A 20,395-nucleotide genomic window follows, 5' to 3' on the forward strand; every position below is an offset into this window, starting at 1 on the left:
TGTATTACTACGGCCAGTTACGGAATGAAGGGAAGGAGAGGATGAATCTTGATGCAGGCCCGCTGCCTAGTTGTATCGAAAAAGAGCAAGGAAACTGTCTAACATAATTTTCACTTTCAACAGACGGATTATAGTCAATGCTGCCACATACCCGCATTTACGAGCCATTACGAAGAAATCTGGAACTAAAATGAAGGTGAAACTTCCTGGCAGATTAAAACTGTGTGCCCGACCGAGATTCGAACTCGGGACCTTTGCCTTTCGCGGGCAAGTGCTCTACCAACTGAGCTACCGAAGCACGACTCACGACCGGTACTCACAGCTTTTACTTCTGCCAGTATCCGTCTCCTACCCAAACGGTAGAGCACTTGCCCGCGAAAGGCAAAGGTCCCGAGTTCGAGTCTCGGTCGGGCACACAGTTTTAATCTGCCAGGAAGTTTCATATCAGCGCACACTCCGCTGCAGAGTGAAAATCTCATTCTGGTAAAATGAAGGTGTTGCTGGTCAGAGACTGCTCGTCGTTACTGGACCTTCAATTCCTGCTATCACCTGTATTCGAACTGGGTTCCGGTATACTTGCATTCTTTATTGACAGCGAAAACGGAACCGGGCAGCTGTACAGGACTGTCAACAGAGGAGCTCCTCTTAGAGGTGCGGTAATGGCGTCGAAAAGAAAGAAAGTCAAACGTACTTAGGTCTCCAGACTTAGAGTTCTTGTTATGTCTGTGGGTTATTCCTTTGATGGGGTTGATAATCATAAACTCATAAAACTTTTTAAAAGACGTAATCGTCGGTTTTGATTGTTAAAATTATTTATAATGAAATCCAATATTGCGATTTCGACCTAATTTAGCCATTTTCAAGTGGAATACAACGAAAATAACGTCAGTAGATCATGATCTTGTGGATAGTGTTGCTGACCCTCTCTCATGGGGTCCCGGGTTCGATTTTCGGCCCGGTCGGGGATTTTATCCGCTCGGGACTGGATGTGTGTTACCCTTTTCATAATTTTGTCACAATCGTCGAGCAAAACACCAAAGTGACCTCAAATATATATATAAAAAAAAAACCTTGCACCTGGTGACCGAACTTCCCAAAAGGGGATTCCCGCACAGTATTCGCCATACGTACAAAAACAGCGTAGTCACACAGAACTGTGTCACTTCACTTACACTGTGTTACGCACGTGGTAGTTATGAAACCACATGTTACTCACATGCCACATGTCAAAACTGAAAATATCGGACATGTGTGTATCATCATCCCGTGGTCCAACTGCATTGGCTGAACAGACAACTGAAATAATGCATCCACATTAAGCGAGAAAGAGACTATGTACATAAAATTCCGTTAACTATATACACTGTTACCTTGTAGACATCTTTTGCATAAATAGCTTCAAGTTACTGCACGATTTCACTGTTCGATAACAGCTAATTCTTAGTGAGAAAAACGCTTACTCAGGTCATATTACTCAAAATGGTCTTACCACCATCAGCTTCAGTTGCTATCAGACACTTAACATCTGTGGTAATTTAATATTATTTATACAAACATTCTCAAGACTGAACGATGCATAATGTTTACATCACTTTCACAATGTACATAGTCTTTTCTCGCTTAATGTGGACACGTTCTTTCAGTTACACATTGATGGAAAAACTCACAACGCAAGAAAATAATTAATGTTGAGTAATGAAAGTTCGCATAGACATTTGTCTAGGTGACATATTTAAGTGATTCAAATTGCAATATCACTGGTTAATGTAAGCGCGAGGTAAGCCATAGCAAATGTGAAATGCTGGTACGTTAATAACTGGTGTAACCGCCAGACTGTTGAATGGAAATATGTAAACGTGCATGCATTGTGTTGCATAGGTGCTGGATGTCAGTTTTTGGGACGGAGTTCCATGTATGTTGCACTTGGTCCATACAGGGACGGTTAACGTTGTTTGTGGATGTCGCTGGAATTGTCGTCCGATGATGTCCCATATGTGCTCGACTGGAGACAGACATGGTGATAGAGCAGGCCCAGGCAACGTGTCGACAATCTGAAATCACACCGTGAAAGATCCGGGATTTACGAAGGATGTTTCGGTGTTCCCGAACTAAATCTCTGAAGCGGAGCCCTTGTCCTATTGGCAGTATGGGGGCGAGCGTTATCGTTGAGGTCCTCGAGCATGGGACCACAGTCAAAGTGCGGTTCTATGGAGGCACTTTGCAGAAACTGTGACACGCCATGAAGTGTAAATGCTCAGGAATGCTGTCGAGCGGAATCGTCCTGTTGCACTTAGGCCCATCCCTACACTGCCAATCGGATGAAGGCTACGCTTCAGCGAATTTGTTGGGAAATACTGTAATATTGAGAAAATTCCCGGCAGATTAAAACTGTGTGCCGGACCGAGACTCGAACTCGGGACCTTTGCCTTCAGCTGGAAAGTGCTCTACCATTTGAGCCACCCAAGCACGACGAAGGCAGCAAACGAGGTGTTCGGTTTTCATTTGGCCGCCCCTCCTAATTAGATACTAAGATCACGGTTCAAAAGGACCTAATTTCATGGTATGATATGAACTAAATTGATCGATGGGGATAAAATCAATGGAGATGCAATGGCAAAAAAATATATCGGTGCCAGTCGTTCACATACGCTGAAACTGCAGCGTAATGAGACAACAGGTGGCATTACCATAATAAAAGGACACAAATGCATGGGGAAACAGAATTGAACATGCAACTTTCTCATTAACAAGCAGGTATTGATCTGTCCTGACGCTCTGACTCCAAAGGGAAACTGTCGCTGCCTGTCTGTTGAGTTGTTCAGTATGCCGTCATTCGTGATAAATAGGCGGCTACTCAGCTTGCCTATCATCAGACAAAAGCTTAGAGCCTTTCTGAAGCAACCTCTCTATCGTGGCATCTGGGAGGGTCGCGCAACTTCTCCACCTGCAGAGAATCAGCACGTCGAAACACATGACAGTCGAACCAGCATGTTGAAATTATTCCCCGACACATAGCAGAAATAGACGAGCCTTTCGTGACGGAGCTATCCTCTTAAGGAACACAATATGCATCATTAAAGCAAGGTAATCAATGAACGCCATCGTCAGAGGTTTTGATCTTGCCGAAATGTGCTTTTAATTCTTTTGCAGCTGGGCAAAGGCGATGTGAACTGTCCGAGGAGTTTGAAATAGCCGGTGCTTAGGCAGCAGCGGGCTGCATCTGACAGCCTCGTGGAAGTCAGAGAGACTCATACTACTTTTCAACGGCCCCACCTCACGTCAAGCACGCGATCCAGCTAAGGAACGTGGTTAGGCGTTCAAGGAGTAGGACAGGGAGAGATTTAAATAACATATACAAATCCTCGGCAGCATTTGTGAAACCAATGAATTTCCCCGTAAGAAGGGGGTAAAACAAGATGATTCTGTATCTCCAAAACTACTTTTAGCAATTCTGGAAAAAGCAATGTCTAAATTGAATTAGAAAACAGAGGTAAAGATGGAAAGAAGCGAAATAACCTATGGTTTGCTAATGATATTGTTGTGTTTGCAAATAATATAAAGGAACTTCAAATATTAGTTAGCGAACTTGAGCTAGTCTCCTCTGAAGTTAGTCTAAAGATGAACCATCTTGAAACCAAGAGCATGACGAACGAATGGGCATCTGAGGAAAATATGTACATATGTTGGAAGTAGGCTACACAGCTGCAAAGGGTAACATAATATGTCTATCTGACTCAACTTGTAAATAGGAAAGTAGACTTAAATCAGAAATATTTCGACTTATTAAATTGGGCATTCATGCTTACGAAAGATACTCCTCAGTTTTCAGCTGTAAGGTGTCGTTTGAGCCGAAGAATAAATTTTTGGACGGAAGTATATTATCAGTTATAACTTACGGCTGTGCGACATGGGTTCAAATGGCTCTGAGCACTACGGGAATTAACATCTGAGGTCATCAGTGCCCTAGAACTTAGAACTACTTAAACCTAACTAGCCTAAGGTCATCACACACATCCATGCCCGAGGCAGGATTCGAACCTGCGACCATAGCGGCAGCGCGGTTCCAGACTGTAGCACCTAGAACCGCTCGGCCACCACGGACGGCTGGGACATGGGGCTTAAATGAGATCGTTTTTAGACAGCTCATAGTACCCCATAGAGGATGATGATCAACGTAGTGCTACTCAAAGAAAGGCAGAAAGAAAGCAATAGATATCAGACGTACAATAGAGGCCAGTAACGCAGTCGGAAGAGTAAATATCTTGTTATGGAAGTGGGTGGTCACGTCGCTCGAAGAAAGGATGGTAGATGGTCAGAACAGATACTAGATTTTTTGATCCCAGTTTACCGGAAAAGACCAAGGGGGCAAGCACCAGACAGGTGGGACAGATACGACAGACATCTGTATTCAGTTGGCATCGGGAAGTTCAACATCGATAGAAATGGAAAGACATGCACGACCACTCAAAGAGTGCACGTCGCGATGCGGTTGAATTGGCTGATGATGATAATGATGATAATGAAATTATTAACTTAACTGGGACACTGGAGTTGGACAGTCTTTACGACGAAAAATTAATACCTGTTTTCCTATGTCAAGCGATTAGCAGTAAGTGAAAAAAAAAAGAGATATTCTCAACAAGAGGAAGGACCCGTGCACGTGATACGCCATTGTTTTTGTTACTGTGACGATTTACGCATCGTTCACCGAGAGCATATCGAGAGCCTATGGCTTCATACGGATGGCGAAACATATTAGTTTAAATTCGAAATTGAGTAAAATCTGTGCGCAAGATAAAAATGCATACCTTGGTTCGTATTCAAAGATTAGAACTCTGTAGCTTTCGATACCTGGATAAACACGAACAGATTTTTTTTCTTGTTACTTCTGCTGTCTTATACATGATTATTATCTTTTAAATAAAGAAATTTGCCGAAGTCCTACTACATTTTTGGAGATATTTAACATTCAGACACGTGACAGTAAAATACATCTCCGTCATGACCTCATTATCTAAGTAGTAGTAGACTGGATGCATGTTTCGGACGGATGATAAGCGCAGTACATACTACGGTAAACCTGCGCTTCAACAAGAGTTGGTAAGGTTCAAACTGTTGGATACGAATTTCCAACTCTAAAGGCAAAAAAGTAAGCAACTGTTTAGAGTTCTGGAATTTAATCTACCGTTTGCAAGATCCTACACGACCTCCTGCGAGAACTGCCGTAGGCACTCAGCCGAATAATGCGGGTAATTGTAAAAAGGAAGGAGGGAAAATTAGCATTTAACGTCCTGCTAATTACTAGGTCATCAGAGACGCTACACAATTTTGAACTGAGGGAGGATGGATGGGAAAGAAAATTGGCTGTCCATTTTCCCAGAGAATCACACATCGAACTTGCGACTGTAGCGGTCGCGCGATTGCGAACTGAAGCGCCTAGAACCGCTTGGCCACAGCGGCCGGCCAGGTACATTCAGCGGCATATATAGATACTATTTACAAAATGTGTTGCGAATAAAGTTATTAGCAAAGAAGTAATAAATTTAAACTTCATGGACAATGCGGCAGTTTGGGACTCATCTCGTTGTTTATGACGTCATATCTGCTGAAATGTGATAGGTAGGTGGTCCTTACCTCGACATCGACTGTTGTTTTGCAGTAAGGGATGTGTGTACCAGGTTGAGGTCAGTCCATTGGCTACACACACACACACACACACACACACACACACACACACATACACACACTCACATACATAAATTTTTGTTATACATATGGATTCACTCAAAATGTAAGGATGAAACTCCTAAGGGGAAAAAAGTCATTCTAGCAAATACTGGTAGTAACAGATGTAGCATATAGGGTTTTCGAAGACTTATGCCCAGCGATCAAGCAACTATGTCACTGGAAGCAGGAGCTCATCTGTATCAGGAAATGTTTACAAATGCGTTTGTAGCTTAGAGAACGTAGCACCAGATATGCGATGAAATAATGCTTTGAATGCGATTGTGTGCGAACTCGAAAAATGATCGTGTCGAACAACTGCAAAAAATAGATGCAATACGATACTTTCTTTATCAAAAATAGCATCAATTACAAGAAATGTTTATGCTGAATGCTGCTGCAGAGTTACAGGTGGTTTTCTGTTGACTTTTCGCATCATCCGCAAATGCTTCGTAGCACCACTTTGATCCTGTCCTTCGTTCTGCTCCAACGATGAAGACGCTATCAGACATCTAGACACGCCCAGTAACGATAGTTCGCTGCTGAGTTATCGTGTAGCCGACAGACGTGGCAGATCCTGTTACATCGTTCTTAACAGCTGGTTCCGCTACAGCTTTAAGGTGCCGTATACACACACACACACACACACACACACACACACACACACACACACATACATGTGCGCGCACGATCTAGAGCAGGCCGCGTGAGGTGAGCTTTATTCCTTTTGGCGATGTCGCCTGCACACAGCTCAGCGCCCGTGGTCCATTGTGGACTCCCCACTCGTGTCGCTACCCAGCATGTCTGCTCAGAACTCTGACAGTCGTTTTGGGAAGTTTTCGCCAAAGAGGACGGGCTCTACCGCTGTAAAGACAAGATTACTCTTTCCACAGTTACGACAACTGAACGCACTAAAGTAGTTACGGGCCTTCCGAGGCTGTTTACTTCTTACTATTGTCCACGTAGCCCTAGTGTCTTCCGGTATTCGGTCATTTACACCGCTTCTCCTCCAGTTCTAATAGTATCTTTCGGAAAATGAGTACAAATGATAAAAGTCGTCTCTTGTAAGCGACTTTCATGTTATGCATCGGTATGCGAGTTGCGAAGTAGTCTTAATTCAATGACTCTGTAGTCATTGTGTTCATCTGCTAAGAGTAACTTTATCTTTGATTAAGTAATGCAAGGCACCTCTTTAGCCAGTGTTTTGAACGTTGAGTGCAGCCAGCCAGTCATACGTATCGCTTCCCGCCGAGTATCCGTTTCAGCAAGGCAGCATGGACTGGCAGACAGAGCACTCTTAATTTCCTCCTGAAGCCGTGAACATCATTCTGCCTGCCGCTGACTGCAAGTATAGACATTCGTCTCGTCATACTGGGATGGGTATTTAAAGCTAAGTCGTCCAGGGGCGTGTTACTGTAGCTTGCTCGCTCTCTACTCAATATCTGTTTTTCATTGAGTCATCCGAGCATATCCGTCGCATTGCACGTTTTCTTTACTGCTAGATAATACTACGTAGATTACCATGAACATAGATTTATTTTTTTGTCTTTTCTAAATGTGTGGTCCTGTAAAGCCACTTAGTACATATGCCGACATTTTTATATCTTATTCACGAGCTTCTTAATAATAACTGAGTTTATATTCAAATCTCTTGTGGGTTATGTTCCTCATGAAACTATTCTATTTCAGTTTCCCTATCCTTAATGTTCATTTGCACATGTACTAATTTAAGATTTGTTCATGAATGCAAGACGTTCACATGCAATCTATTGACACATTTGTAGGTTTCGAAAGTGAAAAGTTCTAGAGAAAGGAAAAAAATTTCTTCTCTTTTTGTGCATGACTACATTACATAAAAAGTAGGAATACTTTGTTAAGAACGTTCTGAGTGCCATGCCAGGAGAATGACTGATCCTAGGTGACAATAAGAATGTTTCTACAAGCTGATTCTTGCAAAGAAAAAAAAGCAGCGACGAGCCACTTTTAACAGTGTTATTTGTTTACACTGGTAGCGTCGTTACTGGTTTCAAACCGACAGTTTCATCTTCAGACGGATGTCCACGTTAGAATTACGTTTTTTATTGTTTCCATTATTTGTTGATTGTTCTTTTCTCAACAACTAATGTAAACAACAACAAATGTAATTTAATCGTCAACGGCCGCCTGAAGAAGAAAGTGTCGGTTCCAAACCAGAAATGGCGCTATGTGAGCAAATAAATAAATAAACAGCATTGTTAACAATAATTGATTGCCGTTTTCTTCTTTCCAAGAATCTACTTGTACTTTGTACACAGCACCGTCTCAGAAAGGTCAGTGTTCAACCAAACAGAAGGAAAAAAGTCTTTCTTCCATCTGTCACTAACAATAAGACACTTGGTTTTATTTGTTATAATACGAGTGTAGAAATACAGCTTTAGGTTTTTAAACAGTAGAACTGCAGCCAGTTAAAAGCACTTCTCATATTTCGTTAATTTTTTAAATTCCAGAGGTAAGCATAGCTGGGCACTAGGACTACGAACCATCTACTAACGCATGTGCCAAAGACTTTCTCCATGGTTCACCATCTGGATCAAGCCTAAGGACTCGCAGCAGAATACCGCGAACGCAACAACACTGAAAACTCGTTTTGTGAAAGAATGGTAGTGAGAACAGTTTTCCCTTCCATTCTTCACTCATTGATCTTAGCAGAGAATGCAGTTCTAGAAAGTGCTTTCAGCAATAGTATTATTTCCTGTTTTAAATCCAATGTTCAGCTAAATACGGTAAGTGCGAGTCACAATCACAGTGACTTCAAGACATACGATGCAGCGAAAAATGCTTCTACATTTTGCCTTCATATGAGCTGTTTTACATGCGTTATGTATTAGAACTTATCGTGTGCTGCTACAGCTACCCTGTACATATTTCTCCTATGTACATTGACACACTGACACTGATAGGTAGTATTAGGAAAGTTGAAGGTTCAAATGGCTCTGAGCACCATGGGACTTAACTACTGAGGTCATCAGTCCCCTAGAACTTAGAATTACTTAAACCTAACTCACCTAAGGACATCAGACACAGATCCATGCCCGAGGCAGGATTCGAACCTGTGACCGTAGCGGTCGCGCGGTTCGAGACTGTAGCGCCTAGAACCGCTCGGCCACTTCCGCCTACCACCCTTCCCTCGAACACTCCTAACGGTACTCTTGTTTGTGATGAACATTGTTGTCCAGGACAGAATACGGGGTTCTGTTACTCCAGAAATCTTCGAGCCACTAACATATCTTGGAATCTATTCGGTGTATTAGGATCTCTTTAGGAGACTATAGTGGGCACTGTGTCAAATGCCTTTCGGAAATACAGGAATAAGGAATATGCCTGTTTTCAGTCTTCTGTGGCTAGCTGAGTATCGCAAGAGCGATGCTTCCTAAATCCATGATGATTTGTCGGCAGAAGATTTTCTGCCTCACGGAAATTTATTTTAATTTAAATACGCTCAAGAATATTAACTAACTAAGCCCTCCCCCCCTTACGGACAAAATAGTTAGCCAACGCTAGAGAAATCATTACAAGCATGACGTAATACCTCGTAATTCCACCCGTGGACTTGGTAACCGCCTGAACTCGGTTAGAAAGTCAGCCAACAAGGTTATGCAGGTACGTCGCATCCAGCTTAAGCTACTTGCTGAGGATTTGATCACACGGTTCTGCTAAACGACGGGGATGCTGAAGTCAGCAAATTACCCCTTGTTCCAAGACGTCCCACAGATTTGCTATGGTGATTCACGTCAGGTGATTTTGCAAGGCCAGTCGAGATGTAACAGGGTGTGGAGAACGTTCAGAACGCCCGTCACATATCATCCAGACAGATAAACTTTGCTGTCGTTGAGCGTATGTAGCTGTGTGAGCAAATGACCTTTCGCGAGGTGGCGGATTCCAAATTTTCACTGCATGCAGTTCCCGTCGCAGTATTCTCTAACAGATGGGGACGGAAATTCATTTACTGCCTACAGAAATTGATGTCGGGTTTGGAAGCGATTTTAGTTGACAAGCCGTGGAACGCATTCCGGTCAGGATACGTTTCCAACCACAATTCTAACGCCGTGTTTCGTGGTCGCATGCGTTACGCCAATGCTTGTAGACACCCTGAACAGTCCACCGTGAAACAACAACAACAACAACAACAAATGTTAAAATGTGTGTGAAATCTTATGGGACATAACTGCTGAGGTCGTCAGTCCCCTAAGCTTAACCAAATTATCCTAAGGAAAAAAAAGTTCAAATGTGTGTGAAATCTTATGGGACTTTACTGCTAAGGTCATCAGTCCCTAAGCTTACACACTAATTAACCTAAACTATCCTAAGGACAAACACATACACACCCATGCCCGAGGGAGGACTCGAACCTCCGCCGGGACCAACAACAACAGATTCAGCAACTTCACACTCAGTATGGCCATGGCCACGGACATACACGATTGCCCCTTTTTGACACTGTGTCGCGTCGTTACATTTCCCTTGTGTACATACTGTCTAATGTCCGCTTGAAACATAAATGTCTCACTGATCGTTACTGCCTTATACCCACGTATAGGCACGTAAATCGATCGCTGTGCCATCTGTACAGGCCAAACGGTTCATCTGTGCAATCGCACTGTGATGACTAATTTTTTGCCCGGTGAGCTACCCTACTACCTGACATTCTGTAGAAATGAACTCTTAACCATCGCTGGACAAAATTTAGGGATGAAGAAGTTAAAGCCGACGCTGTGGCTCGTGCTTCACTTCTGTCCACTGCGGACTGGACGCTGCGGTTCGCGCACGCCGACACGGATTCCGCGGCCCGAGGTCGCCGCACTGGCAACGCAAGTATGCGCCTCCAAATATGGAGCGCTCGGGCTGGCGCGTTGTCGTACACGCCGAAAACACATGCTGCGCTGCCCGCAGGAGGAATGCTACGCTCGCCGAGCGAGACAGATGCGTGCGCGACTGCCCGCCGGTGGCCGAGATACCCATCTGGCGGCGTGCCCCGGGGTGCAGCCCAGACGGGGTCTCGTTCCAGCGGCATTAATATGCCGCACGGCACCGCGCATGCGCGCTCCCTGCCCGCAGATTAATAACTGACACGCACCGAGTAACAAACTCGAAAAAAACAAACACCCGTAGTCGCGGACGCCGAGTGAAAACAGAGTCCCGGACGTGCTTGTTTTGTCTAATAGAAAACCCATCTCGTTAAGTCATCGGACGTGTTCTTCGCGGCTATGTAACTCGCGCGTATGACTGGAATTACTGAGGGCTTTACTAGGTATTCAGTTCTATCATACCTGCATACATGAGAGCGTTGCCTCAACTATATGAGAGTTGAGATCTCGAGCAGTGAAGGAGATTATCGTCTTAAAGATGGAATCTTTTCGTTATATTTATCTACTGTATCTCCCAGCGACGAAACAGTCTATGTCTGAATGCAAGAAAACCCAGTCTATCAGAACACTGCAGAGGATTTCCCGAGAGACGCTTGTAGGTTTCTGTTTTTCCAAGGACGTCGTTGGACACTTAAATAAAAATTGTTATGCCTTACTTATCATCTGTAGCATTTTTGTTGAGATATTTTGCCTTCAACAGTTCTTGTATATACAATGCAACGAACTTTCTCTATTCCTCACTTCACCTCAATTTCGATGAGACATGGAATTACGTTAAGCAAGTACAAAATTGCATCCTTAGTCTTATCTATGATCTTTAAAACATATCAAAATATTTAATTTTATATGATTAGCAGGGAGCAGAAGTTTGATTCTTAACTTTTTTTATGTTTCATGCTGAAGTGACTGCAACGCAGAACAATGTTACTGTTGGTAATGACGTGCCTTGCTGCTCACGTACTCAAGAAGCAACAGATTTCGATTCAACAATGTCGAAACTCAAGAAATACGGTAATGGCTTTGAGATCACCGGAAATCTCTCTCTTATCGTAGCTTATGCTGCGTAACAAATGCTTTGTCTCCAGATAATTTTCCCTTGCACAGCTTGCTTACCTATTTTAGAATTCGGAAACCATCATCAATGATAAATTTTACTGTTACTTTTGAAAAAAAAATCCGATAATCTATAGTAACTCAAAGTACCAAATCTTTTCTGTGACACAGATGGAGTATGGCTGTCAAGGAACAAAGGCACACTTACCGTTAAGTCATGTTAGTGTTATAACTTACGTTTTTATGTTAACAGTATTGCGTTAGCTTCAGCTAACTGTAGTTCAGTTGCGAGATGATTCGATTCACACTGTGGAATTTTATATCACAGCATGGGCTCTTGATCATGGAATCAGGTTACCTCCGCTCTTATAAGCTCCTCTCCAAGAATGATGGAATATGAACCATTAGTTCCATAGTACCCAGTTCATTCTCTTGTTCAGGACATTAGGCATATAAGTGCAGATATTTTTATTGTGACTGATGACAGTGTACTGAACAACACTACATCAGTATTTTCTTCATTTGCAGAGTGCATTTATAGCAGTAGGAGTAGAATGTTCTTGGGTTGGTTAGTAATTCCATGTAAATAGGCGAGAGAAATGCATTAATGCTTATTTTCCCTTGGGCAGTAAGTAAGGTGTGGATGTGTGGATGCAAAATGGTTAATCTGTACCGACAGGCGTAGTCCACTTAGTCGTGCGGTTACGACTGTGTAGAAAACATCAAGCAGAAAATTGAGTGAGGTGGTTGCGGAAGACTATCAGACACAGAGGAAAAACAACTAACACACTGAAATGGGTACATATTAAGGCGCCAGTGATCACAATATCTGCACTTCTACCCCTAACATGCTGTCTAATTATTCACATATATTTGACGTTAATAGGGTAGTTTCATATCACAGATGACGAGTGCCAAATAATCCTTTAAAACGCAGTGATTGATAACGTATGTATGGTAAATGAAGTTCGACTTTGATTGATAAACTGCTCTACACGGCATATCGTTCGTTCTGAAGTTATTTTGTATATATACTCTCGTTTTTTTTTCTCTGTTTGTAGTATTGCTAAGACTGGCAGAAGAAATCTTGTGACTGCTTTGCCTGCGTAGTATTCTTACTCATTCTTAGTAAAATATAAAATAATTTAATCGTATTGTTATATAATGTCGAGCACGTTATCGTATTTTAGAGCTCACCAATTTATTCAAAATATTGGTAGAAAATTGCAAGTGCGTCTTTCTTTGCGTACACTCTATTTTGCGATTAACGAAAATGAGCTAGCAACAGAGATGAAAACTCCTTGAGTCTCGCAGCAAGGGAAGTGTGACATACAGAATGGTAAGAAACGATCTCAAAAGCTTGTAGAGGTGTTGTAGGGTAGGTTGTGCAGAGAAATTGCTGTTAAGAAAAAACTTCGGTACATTGAGCTGTTTTCTGATTTATTGGCATTGAAGTTAGCCTTTCACGCCTTTACGCGCGAAAATTCGAGCCACCCGCCAGTCACGGTGCCGACAAACATGTTCTTCGTTTGGTTTTATAGAAGCTAAGAAGAAAGCGATACAAAAATTGTATCCGGGACGGTAACAAGAATCGAATCCGAGCCAAAGGGTGAGCAGTTTCGTGCTTTATCATATACGCTATGAAATGAACTGACTGTAATTGTATCTCGTGGGCCGCCTGAATTTGCGCTCGCTACGGCCTGATTAGCAAACTTCAACGGTAATTAACTGGGAAATGCTGCAGCGTATCGAATTTTTTTGTTAACATTATTATTTCTCAGCACACCGTTCCTTGAAACCCCCTCACAAGTTTTTCAGACTCTTCCTGTACTACACTACGAAAATCAGGAGCATTTGTTACTTATTTATTTTTTACACGTTAAAAGTGATAAAGGTGTTTAAGGCCCTTGAAGGAGGGTCTCAGATGAATATCTGCCAAGCGAACGCTGACGGAGAAATTTGCCTACGTAAGCCAAATGCAAAGCGCCCGCCGCCATGCAAAAAGGAGAAATCAGAAGCCGGGAACGGAAGGCAGCGCAGGCGATATGGGCGTGGCCGGCTCTGGCCGACAGCCGACAGGCCCGCGGGGCAGATGGACTCCAGAGATGCGGCGCCCGCCGCAGACTTTCGGGACCGCGACTCCGGCCGGCGGTCATTGACGCCGGCCGCGCCCCGCTGGAGCTCCACTACGCTGGATGGACGCCGAGCACAGAAACATGCGCATCGGTACACCGTATCTTCAGGCCCACTACCATTGTGATGGACAAATTGAAGTCGACCTCAAGAAAATCAGTTACGATGTTACGTGTCACCTAAGTTTTCATGTCATTTCTTGATGTGCATTGTGACAAAATCGCGCGTGTATGGAAAAGTCTAAATGTAAAAAAAACAGGCTTACGAAATTATTATTAGCAAACATTTTGTCGGATCTGTCATGTCACATGCAGTACTCTATAACTGAGAGTACGAATTTGTTCCGTGCTTTGGGCAATATTTAACTAGCTTATAGGAATGCCATTTTGAATGTGGTCTGAGATTGTCTAAGTTCATCGTGTGCGTAAGATGCTTCAGATACGGCACTAGACAATATGAATGACAATACTGAGTGACTTAGAATTGCAGTTTTAGTTTCTTTCCTTGGCTGAACTGTGAATCGTCGTGCACTGATCAGCCAGAACATTATGACCACCGTCCTCAATCGATGTAAACCCGTGCAGATGGCAGCAGCGTCACCTGGCAGGCAATGACTGCTATTCAGACACGCGAACGGTGCATGTAGTATCAATGAGCGTCCTGTCCGTTTGTAGACTGAGTAGGTATGCGATCTATCTTTTACCGAGGGCTGATTGTGACGGCCCGGAGGCTCGGCAAGAGCATTCCGGAAACTGCACGACTTTTCGGGTGTTCGAGAAGTGCTGTTGTGAGGGTCTTCGACACGTGGCGGATCTGAGGTGAGACCACGTCCGACGTCTTGGGGTTGGGCGGCCACCCCTCATTACAGATGTCTGACGTCGTAGGCTGGCAGAGTGGTAAAACAGGATAGGGGGCGAACTGTGGTGGAAATGACATCTGCCTTTAATGCTGGGCGGGGTGCAAGTGTGGCTGAACACGCAGGGCACCGAACACTCCTAACGATGGGCCTCCGCAAGCGACGACCCATGGATCTGTCAATGTTAACACCACGACACCGGCAGCTACCACCGACATGGGCACGGACCATCGGCACTGGACGTTGGCAGAGCGTTACATAGTCTGATGGCTTCTGATACCTTCTTCATCATTCCGATGGGAGAGAGCGGATCCGTTGTCTTCAAGGGAAACAGCACCGTGACACCTGTACTGCGGGTCGGAGACATGCTGGCGGCGCGGCGGCTCCATTTTGCTCTGGGAATCATTCACGTGGGCAGGGACGGGTCCAGCTCGTGCAAGGCACCATTACATATCGTACACTGACTGTAGAGCACCTACATGACCATCACGTTCCCCGACGGCAGTCGCATTTTTCAACAAAATAATGTACCATGTCACGAGGTCAGGAGTGTGATGAGTGGTCCGAGGAACACAGTGGCAAGTTTAAATTGATATGCTATTCCCCAATGTCGCCACATCTGAACCTGATCGAACCCCCCCCCCCCCCCCCCCTCTGTCCCCATTTATCATTTCTGTATGCAGATGTGGGACCAACTCGCCCAACGACCTGTCAAGGGTTCATTGCTTCCATGACACGACGCGTAGTCGCTGTTATCTGTACCTAAAAAAATGGCTCTGAGCACTATGGGACTTAACAGCTGTGGTCATCAGTCCCATAGAACTTAGAACTAATTAAACCTAACCAGCCAAAGGACATCACTTACATCCATGCCCGAGGCAGGATTCGAACCTGCGACCGTAGCAGTCGCACGGCTCCGGACTGCGCGCCTAGAACCGTGAGACCACCGCGACCGGCGTTATCAGTACCAAACATGGACATACAGGCTATTAAGTAGGTGATCATAATGGTCTAGCGGATCAGTGAAATACGTTTCCGGCCTCTTAGCAGCTGCGGATAAACCCTACAGACGACAGTGTCTACCATTAAGGGTCTGGGAGGTACCACAAAAGTATGATTTACAGACGTCGACTAAGAAGGTCAAATAGGGGAAGGAGTCTTGTGATTTAATATTTTAGTTAATTGTACGGCTTATTAAACAACTGACGGCCGACACGGCTACTCAAATCAAATTACGCTAATGTTATAGACTGACATTATTGGCTTATTCATCTCTCTACAGCATGTCTTAATATCAAAATGATTCCCATGGTAGGCGCACATACACATGCACATAATAAGTATTCCGCACTTATTCTCTCAGAAAAACTGGCACCTATCGCAGCGTGGCTAAAAGAGGGAAGAGTAGTAAGAGGAATAAACACGACATCGTTTTAGAAGTACTCGTTTCAAGTCTGCGGTTCGAATGACAGGTGGCAACTGAATGCCAGGTCGACAACTTGAGAGATAGATACAAGAAACTATTTAGTGCACGATGTTGGCCTCATTGTGCCGAGTTCGTGTTGTCGACAAGAAGAGAAAAGGTAAAACCTGTGGCTTAGTTTCCTTCTCTCCCTTCATCAACTTTTTGATTTGTTCCTATTATTATTATAGTATTTCATTCTAAAACAAGGATAACCACGATACCAATGTCTAGAACTTTCTTACTGTCATAAAGAAAGCGACAATATCTAGTAACAGATTGAACATTCACAGTCACAATTACAAGCACAGTGCCGACAGCTGCATCAGTGAAGCTGTAAGTGTGTATGCCAAGCATATAAATGCAATAAAAGGAGGTACAAGTTATAAAATAAAAAAACTTCATTTTACTATTAATTAAAAGGAAATATACATCTAGGGAAACCTGGCAGCTCCACAAATTATCTTTTGCAGGAAAGAAACACTGCTCAAAATTCAGTTGACAAAAATATTGTATTCATAGAAAAATAAATGTGTTACGCTAATTGAAGAATGATGAAAGCCCGAAACACATTTCGCCATAAATAAAGCTGTATGAAAGTGACTATCTTCTGTTTTGCTTCAAGTAATCTGTTGATGCCTCTGCTGTCAATAAGTAATAACAGTCCGTGAGTAGACTCACTAAGGTATGTATGAAACTAGGCAACAGTCCCAGAATATTCAGATTGCTTCGGAAATCAGATCTGAAAATAAATCTGCATAGTTATCGAGTTATGAAAAGGAAAATTTCCTACGATATGATGGAAGTGCTACCGACGAAAGGGATAAACTTCAATACCTTATAATTAACTATGTACCTTCTGTCTCTAGTAGAAATAACAGAAATGTTGATATAGTGCTTGTCGTTATTACAGAGGGCTTAATGTAGTAAATCAACTCTCCTTTCATCACACATTATTAATGCGTACAGCAGACCACGAATGCATGTTGGATTCACGTAAAGATTTCTCCGAGGAGGAGGAGCACCTCTACAAGCTAGCTACTTACGTGATTTTGTGTGTGTGTGTGTGTGTGTGTGTGTGTGTGTGTGTGTGTGTGTGTAATGTGGGATGCCAGGCTCGTGTTCGGGCACATTCTGCCCTCGCGTTATTTCTCTTGCTCTTTGGAGCGTGGAAAACCGGTGTGGTGGATTCTCTTGAAGAGCAGAAACAACGAGCGTATAATTTAAGTTCCGAGCCAGGAAATTCAATAGAGGAGATGTGTATGAAGATAAAAGAAGAGGGCAAAACCAATAAGTGGAACGAGCGGCCGGGTTCCTCCAGCAGTTGTTTGGAACAGGGCAGCAGCCGGAGAGCTACAGCAGGTGGTGAGAGATGATTGCGGCAAACGTATGGGAAATTAACTTGACCCTCTATACGATACGGATCTATTCTGACCGTACGTGAATAAGTACCACATATATTTGAATTTGGAAAACAATGTGCCATCACAATTTATGTAAGACTCCTTTCGTATAACGTCCCGAGCAGAAATTATTTAATAACACAATACGAATCATATATGTGTCGACGGTACTATATTATTAGCCTGTGATTTGTGTACATATCAAATTAGTTTTCTTTCCTTTGCGGTATTCTATCTTCTTTTAGTGCCTGCTAGGGTAACAATAGATATGATGTTGAGTAAATAAATGTTTTATAAGGAAGGCGAATATAGTTTTTCATACATCGAAAAGAAGACAAATACAGTTTTTCAAACATCGAACAGAACGCAAGCTACAAACAAATGTAGGGTGCCCTACAAGACCCCTTAAACTTCAAGACCTTGTGAAACTGAGAAAATAAATTACGTTTTATTGGTAATCCTGCTTGGATGCTGACGAAAAGCGCAATTGTCAGAATTGCATTATTTTGTTTCATTAGTGACTTGTTTAAGTTGTGAGCCCATAGCTGATCCGAGCTGACATAGCTGCAGTATTGAGGAGCGTTTAGTGCCGTGTGTGTGAGTGTACGAGCCAGCCGATGTGGCCGAGAGGTTCTAAGCGCTTCAGTCCTGGTGACCTCCGATGTTAAGTTGCATAGTGCTCAGAGCCATTTGAACCATTTTTGGGCGTACGAACGTCCGCAGACCGTGTAAACATTGACGGAGACCATGACTCCGTTTAGATACGGTGAATAGTCTGCATCTCGTAAAACTATCCTGCTTCAGGCAGTGTCAAGGACAGACCGCGTAGTGTACGTAAGAGAACATGAGAGGAAGCGCGTGCCTCCGTTGCTCAGCCAGTTGAGCAGCCTCCAGGCAAACTCACTAGCAAAAGAGCAGTTCACTTCAAATATCGCGGTCGTCAATACACGACCACACTAAAAAAGATATTAAAAAGTGCACGATTTATACCGAAGCTTGTAAATGTATTGTTTGACAACGACACGGAGCGGCGAATTGCTGCCTGGCATGTAATGCTAGCACATTTTCCAGTGTTTCAGTCAAAAGTGTTATTTTTTATCATTTTCTTCCCGTGGAGTAACACAGTCGTGTATTTGGTAAAGGACGTTTTCAAGATTTTCATAATGGCTGTTTATCACTAGTATTCAGTTCACTATATCTTGCACGATTAGCCAATTCCAGCTTTACCCACCGTTTGAAAGTGCAGTAGGCACAAGTATGCTGTTATTAAATGGCAGAGACAGCTGATCTGAAAGCGAGAGCTTAACGCGCAAGAGCCAGAAGTGAAACGCGAAAGCTTACTGTGTGCAGAAATAGTCTTCTTTATGACTATGACAAGAACAATATAATAATTCCAATCCCAAAGGAAGCAGGTGTTGACAGATGTGAAAATTACCGAACTATCAGTTTAATAAGTCACGGCTGAAAAATACTAACGCGAATTCCTTACGGACGAATGGAAAAACTGGTAGTAGCCGACATCGGGGAGGACCAATTTGGATTCCGTAGAAATTTTGGAACACGTGAAGCAATACTGACCCCACGACTTATCTTAGAAAATAGATTAAGGAAAAGCAAACCTAAGTTTATAGCATTTGTAGACTTAGAGAAAGCTTTTGACAATGTTGACTGGAATACACCTTTTCAAATTCTGAAGGTGGCTGGGGTAAAATATAGGGAGCGGAAGGCTATTTACAATTTGTACAGAAACCAGGTGGCACTTATAAGAGTTGAGGGACATGAAAGGGAAGCAATGGTTGGGAAGGGAGTGACACAGGGTTGTAGCCTGTCCCCGATGTTTGTTATTCAATGTGTATGTTGAGCAAGCAGTAAAGGAAACAAATCCATGGAGAAGAAATAAGACTTTTTGGTTCACCGATGACATTGTAATTCTGTCAGAGACAGCAAAAGACTTGGAATCTCAGTTGAACGGAATGAACAGTGTCTTGAGAGAAGGGTACAAGATGAACATCAACAAAAGCAAAACGAGGATAATGGAATGTAGTCGAATTAAATCGGGTGATGCTGAGGGAATTAGATTAGGAAATGAGACCCTTAAAGTAGCAAATGAGTATAGCTATTTTGGGAGCAAAATTACTGATGATGGTCGAAGTAGAGGGGATATAAAATGTAGACTGCCAATGGCAAGAAAATCATTTCTGTAGAAGAGAAATTTGTTAACACTGAGTATAGATTTAAGTGTCAGGAAGTCTTTTCTGAAAGTATTTTTATGGAGTGCAGCCATGTATGGAAGTGAAACATGGACGATAAATAGTTTGGAGAATAAGAGAATAGAAGCTTTCGAAATGTTGTGCTACAGAAGAATGCTTAAGATTAGATGGGTAGATCACATAACTAATGAGCTGGTGTTGAATAGAATTGGGAAGAAGAGGAGTTTGTGGCACAACTTGACTAGAAGAAGGGATCGGGGACATGTTCTGAGGCATCAAGGGATCACCAATTTAGTATTGGAGGGCAGCGTGGAGGGTAAAAATTGTAGAGGGAGACCAAGAGATGAATACACTAAGCAGATTCAGAAGGATGTAGGTTTCAGTAGGCACTGGGAGATGAAGAAGCTTGGACAGGATAGAGTAGCATGGAGAGCTGCATCAAACCAGTTTCAGAACTGAAGACCACAACAACGACAACAAAATGACTAATGCCACTTTATAGGACACTGTATGTGATAGATTTCATTGTTGAACACAAACTGTCACTTGTAATGAATGTGCACTATGTCGTAAAGGTAGGATATTATTTTATGGTCTAAGGCAAATCCTTATTATGTACAAGATTTAGAAAGGAAACCGTCTCATGTTAC

The 20,395-nt window shown here is 43.0% G+C and overlaps 1 protein-coding gene and 1 non-coding gene across 2 annotated transcripts in view; both read right to left on the minus strand.

Annotated features, from left to right (window-relative positions):
* Positions 1-20,395, minus strand: part of LOC126272457 (NADPH oxidase 5) — a 1,112,602-nt gene that overhangs the window by 827,503 nt on the left and 264,704 nt on the right. The window lies entirely within an intron of this gene.
* Trnas-cga (transfer RNA serine (anticodon CGA)) lies at positions 225-299 on the minus strand. Its single transcript has one exon. It is a non-coding gene; the product is annotated as a tRNA-Ser (tRNA).

Source organism: Schistocerca gregaria, chromosome 5 (genome assembly GCF_023897955.1).
Source record: "Schistocerca gregaria isolate iqSchGreg1 chromosome 5, iqSchGreg1.2, whole genome shotgun sequence".
Taxonomy (NCBI): Eukaryota; Metazoa; Arthropoda; class Insecta; order Orthoptera; family Acrididae; genus Schistocerca; species Schistocerca gregaria.